This window comes from Lissotriton helveticus, chromosome 6, assembly GCF_964261635.1.
Source record: "Lissotriton helveticus chromosome 6, aLisHel1.1, whole genome shotgun sequence".
In the NCBI taxonomy this organism is placed as follows: Eukaryota; Metazoa; Chordata; class Amphibia; order Caudata; family Salamandridae; genus Lissotriton; species Lissotriton helveticus.
Window position 1 is genome coordinate 886,590,221 of NC_136067.1, and position 19,311 is coordinate 886,609,531.

Sequence of the window (19,311 nt, forward strand, 5' to 3'; positions counted from 1 at the left end):
TCACCAAAGCACTATCTACACTTAAACCTTGAGATTTATGAATAGTCACCACATATGCCAAACAAACAGGAAACTGTTTTCGGCGGACATATAAATCTTTTACAAGCAAAAATCGAGCTGAACAATGACTCAATTGTTGTACTTCATCAATTTCATCAAATTTGATTTTCAAAAATTCAATGTCATCTCTATTTGGGTAATTCACAAAATCAACAACATTACCCATTGCTCCATTTACTAAACCTCTTTCCACATGTAAATTACGTTGTAAAATTATCCGACAATTCATACATGCATATAGATTCTTTTCTAAACCAGCAGTTTTAGATATTGATTTTTCTAAAGAATCCAAATTTGACTTCAACTTTTCTGACAAAATAATAGTAGCTCCTTCATGCTCTATTCTATCAATAGCTTCCAGTTTTATAATTTCTTGATTTTCTCACTTTAGCATTTTTTCATTGAATATTGAACATTCTTGCAGAGTTGGCATCAAGCATATCACTGATTTCTTTTCTGCAATTGTTCTATGTATATTCTCTCGGAGAATATTTTCGTTTGGAAACAAATTTGTAAGTAATTGTGCCTGTAAAGCTTCTTTGCCGTGTTCACTCACTTTTCAAATTCTTATATCTTCAAGAATACCTTTATAATCAGCGTCTTTTGCCTGTCGCATATTTGTAATGAGTTCTGAATATTCCAAATATGACCAAATATTAACATTTCCAATGCTTCCCAGGCCCTTTCTGGTGTCTTCATGTGTAACTGTTTTAAATACTTGCTGTCCTTTCACAGGAGTTAGTTGTAGTAGATCTGCAAAAACTATGATATGTTTGCCTCCAAATAACACATCATACTCTTTTTTAAGGATTTGTTGCATTCCTAAATGCACAAAGGCAAGCATTAAATTTGATACCATGCTTACCTCATCAATAATGAGAAGTTTCATTTTTTTCAAGACTCTATAAACTTCACAACAAGCTTCCCCAGATAGCTTGTGGTATTCTAATTTATTTTCATGCTCTACTGTCAGCATCAATAAACAATGTAAAGTAATCCCTTTAATGTTATGTGCTGCCAACCCAGTTGGAGCAGTAACAACACAAGAGAGTGACGACTCAGTTCTTTTCTGTAGATAAGTTGCAATTCCTTTAATTAGAAAACGTTTTCCAGTTCCTGCTTCTCCACTCACGTACAGTCGGACAGGTTTAAATGACGTACATGAGCACTCTTTTTTCTCGTGATCTAAACCATGCTCAATCTGTTCTGTCACTTGATCGTATATTTGTTTTTGCTCAACATTTAGTTGTTTTTCCAATTCTTCTAAGTTTATTACATCCTGTTGAGCTTGTTGCATTGCTGTTTCCACCTCATCCATGGCAGTTGCTGCTTCATTTTGAATAATTGGTTCTCCTAGTGGATCCTGACTCAACGAAGGAGAACTTTGACTGTCTTGAGAACTGTCTATAGCAATCTCTGCTGCAATTGTAGCTTCTTGCTGTATTTCGTCGTTCAACATTTTCAGATAATTAGTAAAAGCAGGACATTCTATAGTATTTTTAGTTGCGTTGAATGAAGCTTAATAACTGTCAAAATCTCCAAGTAGTTCCAGTTCTGTTCGCCATGGCTTAAAGAGTTGCAAAAGAGCTAAATAGTAAAATTCCATTTTTGTCAGGAGCTTCGCAACTCAATTTTCAGTGATTATTCAAATGTCCTTTTCTTTCTTTCACTAAACATCCTTCAGATCCAATCACAGCATATACTCCTTTATTGAAATCTTCTGTAATATTCCTCTTAAAAGTATAGCTTTGCAGTACTTCATAGAGACAAACGTTCTCAAGATGATTACTTCTATTTGGATAGTATGTATCCAACATATTTGTCCTCAAAATATCTGTACTGTCTGGTTCTCTCTCTGCTAAATACTCAATTTCTTGTACAGATTTCAAAACTCGGTTGCGTGTTCTTGCAAGACCTAAGCTCACCCAAATGATTGTTCTAGATTTGGAGTATAGACTTGCAGATGATAAACAATCTGAACATTCATATGCTCCGAGTTCTCGATCAGACAACATCTTCAAACTGTAGCTGTACAATTTCTTACTTAGGCTCTTTTCATGAGAAATTTCTTGCCACATTTCCTTTAGTTCCGTCTTTTCAGATTAGTGTAAGACGTTACATATCGAGCCACAGCAATGGAGTTGTCAGCAACATATTGATTATACATGTTAGCATTCCACATGGACAAAATGACAGGGTTATAGTCATTTATGTATTTTGACTCTTCATTTCTTCTTAAGTTGTAGGTATTTTTTGGTGATTTTCTTGTGACAGTATGTCGCAAAGATGACATAAAATTGTTCACTCTTCCTTTTGATAATACTGGACGTGGAAATGCAAATCGACATTTTGTGTAGAACTTATCCTTAGATTTGTACTTTCGACGACAGTATTTTGTACAATGATGGGTTTGAAACCGTAAGACTTGATGTCTTAAATTCTTTTCTACTGTACTTTTGGGTACAGCACATGTAGAATATTGTTCAATAAAACTCATCAGTGTGTCATCTGAATCTGTTCCAAATTTGGGGGCATCTTTGATCCATAGCAGCATATGTATGTGAGGAGCACCTCTTGCTTGATACTCCTTTCTCCAAAAGAAATCCAGAACCTCTCCAAGAGGAGGATTTTTTTTGTTTGTGATAAAAGACATCATGGCTTCATATCTATGATTGAAATACCTGCATACATTAACTGGATCCAAAGAGCACAGTTCTCCACGTGTTTTGTATTCTATATTTTCTGTTAGCATTTGCCTCTCGAAGAAATTGAAGTAAATCTTCCCAAGCATACTCTGCACAGCTTAGAGTAAGGTACCATGTAGGAGTTCCTAAGTTTCTTAGCATACATTTCAATTCCCCATGACGACGGTACCAATACTCATTAGTACCACTCTGACATGCCATAAGATTAATTCGCTGAGGTTCCAAAACAGTATCTTTCTGTTGGACTTTATCCATAAAGTCCTTTGCCGAAACATTTTGCAAATGTACTCCACTTTTTAGTATATGGTTCACTGCATAAGAAAGTCCAGACAAGTCACTCTCAAACAGAAGATGAAACAAATATGAAATACATTGGCGAAACCTTGGATCTTCTGCATATAATCTTGAAGTCCGGTATACAGATGCAGGAATCTGCACAGGTCGTTCTTCATATCGTCCACCTTTGCCTGTTGGAAATAACTGAGGGAAGAAACGAGCTTCCAAGCTTTATTCCAATACACTAATGGGACTTCATTTTGCTTCTTTCATTTGAAATAACTCAATAGTATTTCCCATCACTTCTTTAGAGTGAAGTGGATGCACACTATAATGTTCATAAATTTCTTCAGTTCTGGACACATCCACTTTTTCAATTTGTGCAGTTGGCAAATCACTCTCCTCTTCTACAGTATCCTCTTCTCCTATAAACACATTTTTATAGTATTGATTATTTTTTACCAAATACAACGTTGCCTTTTTCACTTTCCTAACATCCACTAATTTTTGCCAGATTTTCTTACTCTTCGTAGGAACGCCATTAACTAGAATAACTAGAGGTTCCTCTTCTACATTTTCTACACCAATTGTTTAAATATTTTTCTTTAAATTTAGAGGCAAATATACAACTCTTCCCTTTAATCCTCTCTGTAAATCTGAAGGAGGCAATTTCCCTGTCTTAGGCTAAATTGCGAACAATAGCCTGAAATGGATGCACACATTGAATGAGAATAGACTCATAAGTATTTAAATCCATAAGTTCAGAAGGAATATTTACCAACTCAAGATTATTATGAACAGCTCTAGCAGGCATCTTATTCTCATCTAATTTATTATAACAATATTTACAAATACGTTGATCAGAACCCAAATCAAAAAATTCTCTAACAACAAATAAGTTGTAAATTTCTTCCACTCAATATTATTCTCCTTTTCACTTTTTAAATATAGATCAACTAACCTGGTCTGATTTTTATAATGAATTTGTCTACAACAAATACAAGAAAAGTTTGGCTTTTCACCTGAAATGACCTTAAACCTTGTAATTTCTTGATCATAATTTTCTATACTAAACTTCTGTACATTTTCTTCCACATTTCCTTCTATTAAGGTATCTGTTTCTGCACTGTCTTCTTCAGGACCAAAGTAACTAACCTCAATTTCTTCAGAAATGTTGATCACATCTAACACAGATCCATGCAAAAGAGCACTGTTTAACTTTTTTAACATTAGTGCTGGACTTTTTGCATAATACAACCTTCTCACTAATTCCCTCACTTCAGTATGATGCACTGCTAACATCCTAACATGGTGAAAAACACTCTGACATACTTTTTTAGAAAGACAAGCCAAAGAATGACCTTGCAAACCCATTTTTCGTCCTCTCACTCTGCAGGGGTCTAATTCTTGCAACATCTTAATCTTCTGTTTAACACTTTTCTTAGTATACTTACATAAAAAATTGCAAAAAAAATCAATTGAATCCTGTCGTACACTACAAATACTACTACAATTCCAAGTGTACACTGCAGCCTTAGGACGTCTCCCTAAAACGTCATCAGCTAACACCTCTTCTGCATTTCTAGGGACAATTTTCTCTTTTTCAATCGGACAACCATTCTTAACTTCATAAGCCCAACCACTGGTGTCAACTGCATGCAGCAAATCATTACTCTGAAAGTAACTCTCTTCATTAAAAAATGGCTCACAACTTGAACTATGTTTCCATTCTCCGGAAAAAACATTACAAAAATTAGTTCTATTAATTAGTCTTTTCCACTTACTTTTGGCCTTCATATCATTGATTGGCTTATCTAATGTTCGAATCCTACTGATTACTAAAAGAAACAATTTTTTTTATTCAAAAGCTTTCTCAACAATTGTTTCTATATGTTATTTTTCTTATAAAAAGCTGTTTTTCTTTTACAATTCTTTATATTTTTTAATAAATTTACAACAACTCTGTTATGAAGCATTCACTTCCGAATCTCAACAAACTGATTTTTTCGTCTATTACTATAAACACTATCTTTCCCACATATTTTTCCATCATTTTTCTTTTTTGCCTGGTTTTTCTTTGTAGTTACAGATATTTTTTTTTCCTGATGCTCCACACGTTTTTTACTTTGTGTTATTTTCCTTATAAAATCCTTTGTTGACTTACCAGGAGCTTTCTTTGTTTTTTCCACACATTGCTGTTTGGATACATCTTGTACTTCTTTTTTCTTGGAAATGTAAGCCTGTTTATATCTTTTTCTTCTCTCACTCTTTGACGGCATATTGTTTTTTCTTTCTGTAGATAATTAAAATCTGTTGTGAAGAAAAAAAACATGTTAAATAAAAAAAATTTAAAATGTAGACCACTACTAGCATACTACTTAGCAATTAGAAGCACTATGGAGCCGATTCCGATTTGGGGAAAAACGCTCCGAATAGCCGTTTGGAGCGTTTTTCCTGTACGAATCGTACCCTGCAACGTCCCCCGTACGTGCGATGAAGTACGATTCGTACCAGGAGCCGTACTCCGTACGAGTCGTACAGAGACCGTACGACTCTAATCTCCGTACCATTCTCCCTCGAAACCCGCTGTATGCGACATCTGTACGGTTCGCGGCTGGTTTTTACGACCCTGCAAGCACGATACGTGTCGGGTATGCACCGTACGACCCTTTTTCTACGGGAGCTGAAAACAGCCATAAAAGCAGAGTTCGCGCCGAAACAGGTACGGAACGGCCCCCCTGAGTACGGTGCGTACCCCCCCTGATCGCAGGGATACGGTGCGTACCCCTGCGATCATGGGGTGTACGCACTGTACCTTATGTACAATGGGTGTTCGCACCGTACCCCATGTACGATGGGTGTGCGCACCGTACCCCATGTACGATGGGTGTACGCACCGTACCCCATATATGATGGGTGTACGCACCGTACCCCATGTACGATGGGTACACCCAGCATACATGGGGTACAGTGGGTACACCCATCGTACATGGGGTACGGTGCGTACTACCCTTGATTGCAGGGGTACGCACTGTACCCCTGCGATCATGGGGTGTACGGACCGTACGGTGTGTATGTGTTTGTGTGCTTTTCCGTATGACTCGCCCTCACCTGACGTGTACTGTACAAAATGCGTCCTCATAACCCGGTCCGGATCGTACTCGTCGGGTCGTACGGCATGTGTACGAGTCGTACGGTTCACGGTTTCAGTTTTGTAATACGTACGGATTGCGACGATTCTGACGGATTCACGGATTACGGATCGTACTACGTGATTCGGACGAACGGGTACGATTCGTACGGAGAGGGCTCCGGATACAAATCGTACGGACGTTTTTTTTCAAGGCACAGCAGCAGTGTTCGGGCAGTGTAGTAGATCATGCAGGGAGTGCTGTTTCAGGGTTTAGGACAGTGCAGTGGTGTTTGAACATTATTGGGGCATTTTGGGGCCCATGTCGTCGAGAGCCTTGTGTGCGTGGGTAAGGAGTCTGAACGTGATCCTTTTGCTGACGGGGAGCCAGTGCAGGTCTCTCAGATGGGCAGAGATATGGCCATGAAAGGGGATGTCCAGAATGAGTCGTGCAGAAGCGTTCTGTATGCGCTGGAGGCTTTTCTGGAGTTTGGCTGTGGTTCCAGCGTAGAGGGTGTTCCCATAGTCCAGTCGGCTGGTGACGAGGGCCTGGGTGACCGTCTTCCTGGTTTCGGTGGGGATCCACTGGAAGATCTTTTGGAGCATGCGCAGGGTGTTGAAACAGGATTATGAGACGGCGTTGACTTGCTTGGTCATCGCGAGGGAGGAGTCCAAGCTGAAGCCCAGGTTGCGTGCATGGTCCGTTGGCCTGGGGCGGTGCCCAGGGCAAGGGGCCACCAGGAGTCATCCCAGGCAGAGGGGGATGGTCCCAGGATGGGAACTTCCATCTTGTTTCAGACGGCTGAGCTTCATCCATTCCGCGACGTCTTTCATTCCTTCCTGGAGGCTGGCTGCGGCGGTGGCGGGGTCGTTGGAGAGGGAGAGGATCAGCTGGGTGTCATCGGTGTAGAAGATGAAGTTTAGGTTGTGTTGGCGTGCGATGGCTGCAAGGGGGCTCATGTAGATGTTGAAGAGGGTGGGGCTGAGCGAGGATCCTTGCGGAACGTCGCAGATGACTTCGGTGGCCGCGGATCGGAACGGGGGGAGGCAGACTCTCTGAGTTCTTCCGTCGAGGAACGAGATGATCCACTCCAAGGCCGTTCCTTGGATTCCGGTGTTGCTGAGGCGCTGTATCAGGGTGTGGTGACATACGGTATCAAAGGCTGCTAAGAGGTCCAGGAGGATGATGGCAGCTGTTTCCCCGTTGTCGAGCAGGGACCTGATGTTGTCGGTAGCTGCGATGAGGGCGGTCTCGGTGCTCTGGTTTGCTCGTAAACCGGACTGCGAGGGGTCAAGGGATCCGTTTATCTCGAAGAAGGCGGAGAGTTGTTTGTTGACGGTCTTCTCGATGACTTTGACAGGAAAAGGGAGGAGCGAGATGGGGCGGAAGTTCTTGAGGTCCGTGGGGTCCGCGGAGGGTTTCTTCAGGAAGGCGCTGAGCTCGGCATGTTTCCAGCTCCGAGGGAAGGTGGCGGATGCGAAGGAGCTGTTAATGATGTCCCGGAGTTGGGGTGCGATGATCGAGTCGGCTTTGTTGAAGATGTGGTGTGGACAGGGGTTGGTAGGGGAGCCGGAGTGGATGGTGTTCATCGTGCGGGTGGTGTCTTCGGTGCTGACCAGGGTCCAGGTACAGAGGGTGGTGGTGGGGGGCACTGGTTCGGTGGTTGGGTACGTGGTCTGTGCGCCGAAGCTGTTGTGTATGTTTGCGGTCTTGCGGTGAAAGAACGAGGCGAGTGATGTCCAATTGTACAGAGGTATTCAAGAGAATGTCTGTTTGTATGCACTGTGGTAAAAAACTGAGACTATTTGTGATGTTAGACACATGACAGTATGCCTTGCAAATCAGTAAAATGATTACTACAGTGAAAGAGAGTCTTGCTGGGAGTGCTGTTTCAGGGTTTAAGAGCGTGCAGTGGTGTTCAAGGTGAGACTGAGAATTTAGAAATGAGAATTCACAGAAATGATTACAACATCTACACAGACAGTTGCAGGGGTTGGTAGGGGAGCCGGAGTGGATGGTGTTCATCGTGCGGGTGGTGTCTTCGGTGCTGACCAGGGTCCAGGTACAGAGGGTGGTGGTGGGGGGCACTGGTTCGGTGGTTGGGTGCGTGGTCTGTGCGCCGAAGCTGTTGTGTATGTTGGCGGTCTTGCGGTGAAAGAACGAGGCGAGTGATGTCCAATTGTACAGAGGTATTCAAGAGAATGTCTGTTTGTATGCACTGTGGTAAAAAACTGAGACTATTTGTGATGTTAGACACATGACAGTATGCCTTGCAAATCAGTAAAATGATTACTACAGTGAAAGAGAGTCTTGCTGGGAGTGCTGTTTCAGGGTTTAAGAGCGTGCAGTGGTGTTCAAGGTGAGACTGAGAATTTAGAAATGAGAATTCACAGAAATGATTACAACATCTACAGAGACAGTTGCTATGCAATTTCTACAGCACACCCAGGATCTTTATTACACTGCATGGAGACTATTTGGGCATTCAGAGGCCTGGCACACATGCTGCTTTGGACTTTGTAGCACTAAATGTCCTAAAGCCTGACTCACTCCATGACTACATGTATTGCCATATTTTTAAACACATCAACTAAGCAAATTATTCTGCCACATTTTTCTGAAATGAGTACTAAATCACACTGTGATCTTATACACATGACAGTATGCCTTGCAAATCTGTAAAATGATTACTACAGTGAAAGAGAGTCTTGCTGGGAGTGCTGTTTCAGATTTTAGGACAGTGCAGTGCGGTTGTATGACGTTACAACGCATAATTTTACAACGCACACCTTTACAATGCATTTTTTACAACGCAACATCCATTACAGCGCATTCCATTACAATGCATGCCATTACAACAAATTTTCTAACTCCAGGGGGTGCAACAGTAGGGTAAGTGTTGGATAGTGTGGGGGTAAAAATTAGTATTCTAACTCCAGGGGGTTCAACAGTAGGGTAAGTGTTGGATGGTAATGGTATGCGTTGTAATGACTGTTTTGTAATGACATGAATTGTAATGGTATGCGTTGTAGTGTCATGCGTTGTAATGGTTGCGTTGTAATGGCATGCTATGTAATGGATGTTGCATTGTAAAAGTTTCGTTGTAATGGTAGTGCGTTGTAAAAGTTGCGTTGTAAAGGTTATTTCCCGTGCAGTGGTGTTCAGGCAGTGTAGGGGCTCAAGGTGGGACTGAGAATGTAGAAATAAGAATTCAATGACATTATTTCTACATGCTACAGAGACAGCTGGTATGCAATTTCTACAGCACACCCAGGATCTTTATTACACAGCATGGAGACTATTTGGGAATTCAGAGACCTGACACACATGCTGCTTTAGACTTTATAGCACTAAATGTTCTAAGGCCTGACTCACTCCATGACTACATGTATTTCCATACATTTAAACACATCAACTAAGCAAATTATTCTGCCACATTTTTCTGAAATGAAGTCTGACTCACACTGTGATCTTAGACACATGACAGTATGCCTTGCAATTCCGTAAAATGATTACTACAGTGAAAGAGAGTCTGGCTGGGAGTGCTGTTTCAATTTTAGGACAGTGCAGTGGGGTTGTATGATGTTAAAACGCATACTTTTACAACGCACACATTTACGACACATTTTTTACAACGCAACATCCATTACAACGCAGTCCATTACAAAGCATGCCATTACAACACATTTTTAAAAACTGCCTTTGCAACTCATTCCATTACAACGCATACTACCTTTACAACGTATACCATTACATTGCATAACATTACATTGCATGTATGGTAAGTATTGGTTAGTGTAGGGGTAAAAATTACTATTCTAACTCCAGGGGGTGCAACAGTAGGGTAAGTGTTGGATAGTGCAGGGGTACAAATTACTATTGTAACTCCACGGGGTGCAACAGTAGGGCAAGTGTTGGATGGTAATGGTATGCGTTGTAATGGTATGCGTTGTAATAACTGTGTTTAAATGACATGCGTTGCAATGGCATGCGTTGTAGTGTCATGCGTTGTAATGGTTGCGTTGTAATGCAATGGATGTTGCGTTGTAAAAGTTTTGACATGACAGTATCCCTTGCAATTCTGTAAAATGATTACTATTTGCTACTGAAAGATTTCTATGGCATTTGTGCAGCACACCCAGAATGTTTACAAGACTGCAAGGAGACTAACCCTGATATACAAGTGTATAAGTGGTTAGACCACTTCATGTACAAACTCTACATTTTTAACAACATCACTGCACTGCAAAAAAATATCTCCTCAAACACATCAACATACCAAAATGCTCCTTTCACAATGTTTTTCCCAAAGCAGACAAATTCAAAATCAGACTCTATACAAATAAACTCCTGCTTCCACATTAGAATACATTTTTCAATTTAACTTAAACTGCACAACATAGATCCCCTTACAAATTAACAACTCACCTTTAAAAATGCTTTTGTAGTTTTAGAACAGTGTCAATCACACACCAGATTTTCTTAAGCAGAATTGTGCACCGGTCACTGCAACCACACAATGGCATAGCTTCCCTCTCATTTTACACTCATATTCTTGTAGATAACCAATCAAATATCTTCCCACACATATTCAAAACCAAACTAACATTTTAATTGGTTCTACATTGAAACACTTTCAATCTCACATAATATTCAACCTTCCCCCACTGTTCTCTCTCCCTGTTACCATGGGAACACTCCATAGAACACCTAACTGAACACAGGTGAAAAGTTCATCTGCAAAACAAACCAGCAAGGGTGTTTGACTTTTCAATACACCAGCGAATCCTGTGCAATATTCCTTTCAATCACTTTCTCTCAACCATTAGCATTTCTCCTTTAAAAAAAACAGTAGCATGCACCCTAATTTTCAAAGTTGAATTTTTAGAATCCACCAATCATTTTTTTTTCAAGTGCACTGAATCTCATCCACATTTTATTCTAAACTCCTACTTTTAAAACTGCCATTTCATTTACAGAGCTCATCTGAGTACAACCGGATCTCCCTTCAAGATGCTTAGAGTGTGGATTGTAGGACACAGCTATATTTTCTGGAGTGAAAGGTATGCAGCAAATAGATGCTTTCTCAACCTTGACTTACCAAATGTGGATATTATGTGGATTGGCCAGAGAGGATTGAGATGTCACCAATTGATGCCATCGGTAAAATCCTTTTTGCATCTCCCACACCCTGACCTCATAATTTTGCACTGTGGTGGCAATGACCTAGGCACTTTGACTGGGGTAGGTCTGGAAATGCTTTTAAAGAACACCTTTGGGCAATTGATGTCACTTTTTCCACAAACTGTTTTGTATATTCTAATATATGCCAAAGGCAAAAATAGAAATGGTCCAACCAATATTGTCCACAGATTGAGAAAGCAAGGAAACATGTGAATAAGTCTGTTTCTGCTTTCCTCAGAGACTATGGTATGGGTTCTATATACCACAACAACTTGCGTTACAACATGCAAGGCATTTATAGAGGAGACGGTGTACACTTCACAAATGAGGGAAACAGAGTCTTCCTCTTGAATTTTAGACTCTGCATCGGTACTCTTTTTAGAGCCAACCAACATCTAAACACTCAAACTTGTTATTTAACTGTATTTTTTTTTCAAACGTGCACGCACCTCGCGATTTTTTAACCTCGAGGGTGCGTGCAATGTGCGCGCACCTCGCGATTTAAAAAAAAAAAAGTTTTTTTTGATCTCCGGGGTCCTTAAGGGACCCCCTGAGAAGGCCTAGGGGGTCATGGAGTCTCTATCCTACCCCATTTTCACGTTCTCCAGTTTTGTTTTTGACTCACTTCTGCCTCAAGGGTGCGTGCAACATGCGCGCACCTCGCGTTTTTTTTTTCCCAAAAAAATGTTTTGCCCTTCGGGGTCCTTCAGGGACCCCCTGAGAAGTCCTAGGGGGTCAGGGAGTCTCTACCCTACCCCCTTTTCACGTTCTTCACTTTTGTTTTGGGCTCTCTTCTGGCTCCGGGGTGCGTGCAACGTGGGCGCACCTCGCGATTTAAAAAACAAAAAAAGATTTTTTGGGGCCTTCGGGGTCCTTCAGGGACCCCCTGAGAAGACCTAGGGGGTCAGGGAGTCTCTACCCTACCCCCTTTTCACGTTCTCCACTTTTGTTTTGGGCTCTCTTCTGCCTCTGAGGTGCGTGCAACGTGCGCGCATCCCGCGATTTAAAAAAAAAGAAATAAATAAACATTTGGGGGCCTTCTGGGTCCTTCAGGGACCCCCTGAGAAGACCTAGGGGGTCAGGGAGTCTCTACCCTGCCCCCTTTTCACGTTTTCCACTTTTGGTTTTGGCTCTCTTCTGCCTCGGACACAAAATGGCGGCCAACACTTCCTGATTTCGACCGATTAGAATGTTGACAGACGTCTAACAGCAAATCAGAATCCCGCTTGCGCACACCTGATTCGCGCACCGTGCTCGCACAAGTGCGCGCACGGTGCATGCTTATAGATATATATATTTTTTCTTTTCATTTTCTCAGAAACTACTGGAATGATTTATACCATTTCAGCAAAAGCATGATCTGCGAATCAGACTCCACCATTTTGCCAAATTTCTTGTAATTCCGTTCAGCCGTTCGGGCTGTAGCCGTGTCTAATCGTCCTATGGAAGATAACATGGGGAAAACTCGTTTTGGGACCCCCCCTTTTTTCTCAGCTCCCACTTGACAAATCCCCCCAAAACTTTCAGGGAAGGAGCAGAGCGGGCCAACTTCTTTGAGAAATTCGCGAAGATTCATCAACCGGCGCCAAAGTTATTCCCAATAGAATGTTGCGGATTTCCTATGGAAACTAGGTCCTAACTATAACTACCTACTGGCGACCGCCAGTAGGTAATATATATATATATATATATATATATATATATGCGAGAAAGGGTTTCCCGCACAGTGAAGCCACAGGAGAACACAAACGACTCGCACTCCAGAGTCCGTGTTCAAAAAACGTTTATATATACGAACCTTGGCCCTACTCCATTAAGATCAGTCTAGCTAACTGCCAAGTAAGGACCTCTCTGAACTGGAACACAAGCAACTGGTTCTGGCTTATTTTGCCCTCTATAGTCGGGTGTAGTTTAGTTTCGTTGGCATAGTGAACATTGGACCCAGAATGAGCATTCCCTTGTCCGCTTGGGCAAAAGACAATGGGCTAGAATGCTACACCGATCTTGGGTTGTAGTGTTCCAGTTTTGAGATGACCTGCATTGGCAGTTTAGGCTGGTCTGTTCGTATAGGATCAGGACCAAAGCTGATTTGCTTATTGCTCGTTCTAATCTGAGGTGGCATAGTGGGCAATAGGATGATGGGTTGGTATGCTCGCTGCAGTGATTGTCACTGGTTAGGCAAATTGCAAGCATTTCTCCCATCACCTTTTGTGTTTATTGGGAAACATCTTCAGCTCAGTTTAGGCAGGTTCAAATTGTGGTCTGAGAATGTATCACTCATCTATAAACTTTAGAAAGATACAGCCAATTGTGAATGCTAAAGGTCCATGCAATTGGAACAGTGATATAACCATGATATAGTCAGTGTATTAGAAATGGCCCTTTCTAGTATAATTTTCCTCTATTTTCTGCTTTTATCCCTGCCGGTTGTCCGCTGCTCTAGATGCTAGCCTTGGGACTCTGAGTGCGTTTGACACCGCCCTTCAGTTCCAGTGCACTGTGCTTGCCATATACATACTGATGATTGGGTTTATAAATTATTGGCTGATTTGAGTAAGTTGTAAGTTCCTTGTCTAAGGGTTAAGACATATACCCAGGGCATATAACTCAAATGCACCTCTGCGGGCCTGCAGCACTGGTTGTGCCATCCACAGAGGTAGCTCTTCGAGTGTGCCACAGGTTTGCCTCATGGGGCCTGTGTGCACAGGTTACTGTTACTTGGCTTGGCATTTAAAATGCTAAAGTGCCATGGTTCTGCATTTCTCCTTCTTTATCAAAGTTCTCCTTGGGAACAGAGTACGGTGTCGGGGCGGGTGTGTGCATATGTGCGTTACATGCAAGGGCTGGGAATTATATGGGTTTGTGTGTTTGGTACAATGGGGACCAATTCTTGCATTGGATTAGCACGAAGGCAATAGGGAAAGACTATTGAGCAGTATTCCCGATGTGCAGAATAGTTAACAGTAAAGTGTTTGGTATCCATGAGTTCATAATGGTGAGTCCTCTCTGGTTGTGTGAGTAAATTCAACATTACGTGCGTGGAAATGTCACTTTGGGAAAGTGGGCATTTTGATGCTCATGGCTCTGTTTGCTTGTCAGCCTGTCTCCAATTCCCATCTTGGTGTTGAGGGGGACAGCAACATCTGGGCATTCCTGATAGAAGGTCATAAACTAGGAGCTCAAGGGAAATGGCAGAAATCTGATTCCGGGCAGACTTTCTGGGACGGTTAAATGGGGGTAGAATTGGCCCTTGCATTCCCAGGAGCGGAGCCTTGGCCCTAATACAGGTAGTGATCTAATCTCCTGGGGTAGGATGGCAGACAGGACCGAATTTAGAGAGGGCATGTGCATTTTAAAAGTGGCCTTTTGAACTGATTATATCTTCAAAGGCCATTGTGGGTATAACTACTGGGGCTATGCCTTAGGAGTTAGAGACACTTTTGGATTTGGAACCATACTATGCTGGTTCTACTCTGAGAAATCGACACGAGGAATCATTAGGGCAGGAGGGACTGCAACAGGACTATCTGCAGACTTGTGGTGCCCCAAGTCCCTAAGTACTCTACAAGGGCTGGATAACTGGCCTCCTGTCCACAAGATCCCAGAAACACAAAGGATCTCCCCATTTCCATGAGATAGGAAGAACAGTGCAGAGGTGCTGTGAAGACGGGTGGAAGTGATCATCGGATGGGTCAAGGATCGCCTTGACGTACACCGTCATCACACTGTGAAGAGGAGAGTGCTAGTGAAGATCAGCAGCACACCTGAGGTGCTACGATGTGAGGAGGGTGAGGAGTGAAGGGGAAGCTTGCAGAGTCCAAGGAACTCATGTTTGCAACCAGAGACCTGTGTTTGCTTGCCCTCCACAGCGTATGGTATCTGAGGGGTGTTTGAGGGACCTGAGCTGGGAGCTGAGACTGTCTTTGACCTCCATATTGGAAGGATGACAGTGCCTGCCCAGGTAGCTGGCTCTCTCTCTCCGACCCACGCCACAATGCACTTCGCTGGAGAGAACGTTGTGACTGAACCCGAGGGGTCTTGTCGTGCCTTATGGGCACCTACGGCTAGCTGCAGGGAGCTACGACAGCTCACACACCTATTTGAGGGAGTAACATTTCTCCAGACTTGGAAGCACGCCAGCTTCCTGTATCACAACCTTTTATCTATGGGCAATAGTGATATCTCACTCGTGCTGGTGCCATCAGGTGCCTCGAGACCTAATCCGGATGGTTAAAACTAAGTAACTGTTTCTGTCTGTTTTAGGTAGTTCTGACATTCTAATCAACGTGTTACCAGCAGGGGTAACATGCAGCATAGGCTGGTGTAGTTGAGTGACTGGAAGGGCTGGGTCATGAAGCATAGTCGAAGAACTGCGATATCTTGGGTATTTAGTCAAAATCGAGTTGGAAATGTCGTCTTACACTAATGTCTTGTTTTATATATCGTGACACTGAAATAGTGACAGCAAGAATATTGTGGTTAAGAATATTGACTTTAAGGTAAGAAATATCGATTTTAAAAATATAGAAGTCAATAATATTATTTGCAAAAATATAGTTGTTTAAAATATCGATTTTTCAATCAGTGTTATGTATTTTAGTAAATATTTTAAGTGTATGTGATTTATTTTTTGTATAAGTATTGCTTATGTTTTTTAATATACGTGTTAGATATTTAGTAGTTATTCATTTTATTTTAATTACATTGTGCATTTTTTGGTTCTGTAGTGGGTTGTGGGTTCATAGAGGAATAGGGTGGGAAGTAATTTAATTATAATAAATTAATGATTATATGTATTTATAAAAGTTTTTTAGTTGAGATTTTATAATGTTGATTGTGTTTTTAATTTTTGGGGTCAATTTTAGGTGCGGTTTATAGGGGTAAATGGTGGGAAGTAATTTATTTTTAATTAATTAATAAATATTTGTTAATTTATTTTAATTAATTGATTGACAATTAATTATGGTAATTGTGTATTTCATTTTCAGTGCAGTTGTGGAGTTTATTGGGGTAAAGGGTAAGAAGTAATTTCTTTCTAATTACTGATTAATTAGTTTTTAAATAATAATTAATTAATTGACAATTAAATATGAAAATTCTGTAATTCATTTTAGTCACGCGTTGTGGGTTTTTTAGCAGTAAAGGGTGGAAAGTAATTTATTTGTAAATGATTAATGATTAGTTGATAATTAATATTAATCAGCCAACTCGGAGGGGGGAGGAGAGGAGGCCCCCACTGCAGCCGCCACCGCCAGGAGTCACGCTCTTGTTCCTAACAGCGCCGCCGCCCCAGGGACTACGTTTCCCGGCAGCCTCAGCGGCGGCGCTGCCTTCTGACACCGGACAGCGCCAGGAGGCGCCATAAAGCAGCGCTCCGCTCGGCGGAGCGCGGGTGACATCAGCCAACTCGGAGGGGGGAGGAGAGGAGGCCCCCACTGCAGCCGCCACCGCCAGGAGTCACGCTCTTGTTCCTAACAGCGCCGCCGCCCCGGGACTACGTTTCCCGGCAGCCTCAGCGGCGGCGCTGCCTTCTGACACCGGACAGCGCCAGGAGGCGCCATAAAGCAGCGCTCCGCTCGGCGGAGCGCGGGTGACATCAGCCAACTCGGAGGGGGGAGGAGAGGAGGCCCCCACTGCAGCCGCCACGGCCAGGAGTCACGCTCTTGTTCCTAACAGCGCCGCCGCCCTGGGACTACGTTTCCCGGCAGCCTCAGCGGCGGCGCTGCCTTCTGACACCGGACAGCGCCAGGAGGCGCCATAAAGCAGCGCTCCGCTCGGCGGAGCGCGGGTGACATCAGCCAACTCGGCGGGGGGAGGAGAGGAGGCCCCCACTGCAGCCGCCACCGCCAGGAGTCACGCTCTTGTTCCTAACAGCGCCGCCGCCCCAGGACTACGTTTCCCGGCAGCCTCAGCGGCGGCGCTGCCTTCTGACACCGGACAGCTCCAGGAGGCGCCATAAAGCAGCGCTCCGCTCCGCGGGACGCGGGCGGGACGCCGGGCTAAGCCCGGGCAAAGGGCGGGCCCTCTGTGGCCCTCAGAGGACCCGAGGAGGACGGGACGGGCCACCCCACTTGATTCCACCACGGGAGGAGGTATTGTGATGCTTTAATTCTTATATTGACTATATCGGCGTTTCATTCATTAACATAGACACTATGTCCATCTGGGAGGAGCTTAACGCCCTGTGTGGCACAAAGTATGCACCAGATGTTGTTATAACCTCCCCTACTGTGAGCCCTAATTGTCTTATCTCTAATGACTTCTCACGGGACTCATCATCACCTATATTAAAAGATCAGAAACAAGTAAACGCCTCACCCCTGGATCACACCATTAGAGGGAAACACGACAGCGACATTGTCACTGCGAATAATGCAAATATACAATATCTGTGCAGTGGCCCAACATTATCTCCCTCCAATCTAATAACATCAGCGCTGGGCATGGCCGCGGCCAAGCAAGATGACCCTGTCTTGCCTCCCCAAATGACTTTACTGTCTCAAATTGAGCAACTCTTGTTAACTGCTATTTCACCTTTGGTCCTAAAAATAAATGAGTTGGGGGATAGGCTGAACAGCATCGAGGAAGCAATAAAAAAGTATCCTCTTCCGAATAACAAATTGGATGTATCCGCCTGCACAAACCCTCCCACTGTCACTGTCCCTGAAAAGTACAAGTTTAATACCTGTAAAAATGGCGAACATCAACTACGGCCCCCCTGTATACCAACTTGCATAGAGCACAAAGTAACTTCAAAACCCCCGTCACTAACTCATATGGTGGTTCGTCCAGCCCTGGCAAGAATGCCATGTATCCACTTGCCTCCACAGGCCGCCCCATACGTGTCTATCCTCTCTGGGGTTCCTGCCATCACCAAGGGAACATACGAGTCACGGCAGGACCTGCTAGACAAGGCCATTGCCTGGTTGCGGAAAAATAGACCTCTGCCGCCCGGGCTGGATGGTGGCATTTTGGGTATCAGGAGGGTGGGGTGGTTGGGCTCGCTGCCCAAGGACATCGCTGGGGACCTGGTGCTAGTCGAATTCTAGAACAGTAATATCGTCCCTTACTTACGATTTCGCCCCCCCAAGGAGAGACATGGCTCCATTCAAACTTGGGATTTGCACGATTTTTATCCGAGCCCCCGGTATATCTAGTTACACCAATAGCCATTTAATCTCTTAGTCCTTAATGGTTTTCAACTTTTGTCTTAAAAATTGTATACTAAAAAACCCATCACTAAGAGGAATTTACAGACAAGACAGGATGTCACTGCAGCTTGTTTAATGCCCTTGTTCTAAAGTTGATTATTGAAAATGTAATTTATGTATATTTATGTATATTGATTAGCTGATTCGATATACCTATTTAATTCTGTTTTACTATTTTTGTAATGAAATGTTATGATGTTTTATGTAACCCTATGGTGTTTATCTATGTATTGTTGATGCTTTTATGGTTTTTAAACAAAATCGAATAAAGCTAACTGAACTGAACTGAACTAACTAATAATTAATTAGTGTCATTGTTTAATACATTTTTTGGGGTGTGGGTTTTGGGTTTATAGCGGTGAAGGGGTAGTACATTAATTTTACTTTATAATTAATTGTTAAATACTATTAGTTATTTAATTTAAAAAGTTGTTTAACTGAGTAATTCATTTTTTACAGTTTCATTTTAGGTGTGGGTTGTGGGGATTATAGGTGTAAAGGGTGGGAAGTTAATTACATTCTATGGGTTTTAATTAATAATATTTGTTTAATTGATAATTAATTAATTATGCAAAAACATTTTGTTTTTATGCTCAATGTGGATTGTGAGTTGTGTGGTGTTATAGGGGTATTTATTGTTTGAAAATTATTTTTTATTTTATTTAATATAATATAATATGTTATCCCTCCACTACCCAACACTTTCCCTACTGTATAGGTGAATTGGTAAATTGGAGTTAGAAA

The 19,311-nt window shown here is 42.5% G+C and overlaps 1 protein-coding gene across 1 annotated transcript in view; it reads right to left on the minus strand.

Moving 5' to 3' along the window:
• Window positions 1-19,311, minus strand: part of LOC144763161 (G-protein coupled receptor family C group 6 member A-like) — a 297,057-nt gene that overhangs the window by 220,435 nt on the left and 57,311 nt on the right. The window lies entirely within an intron of this gene.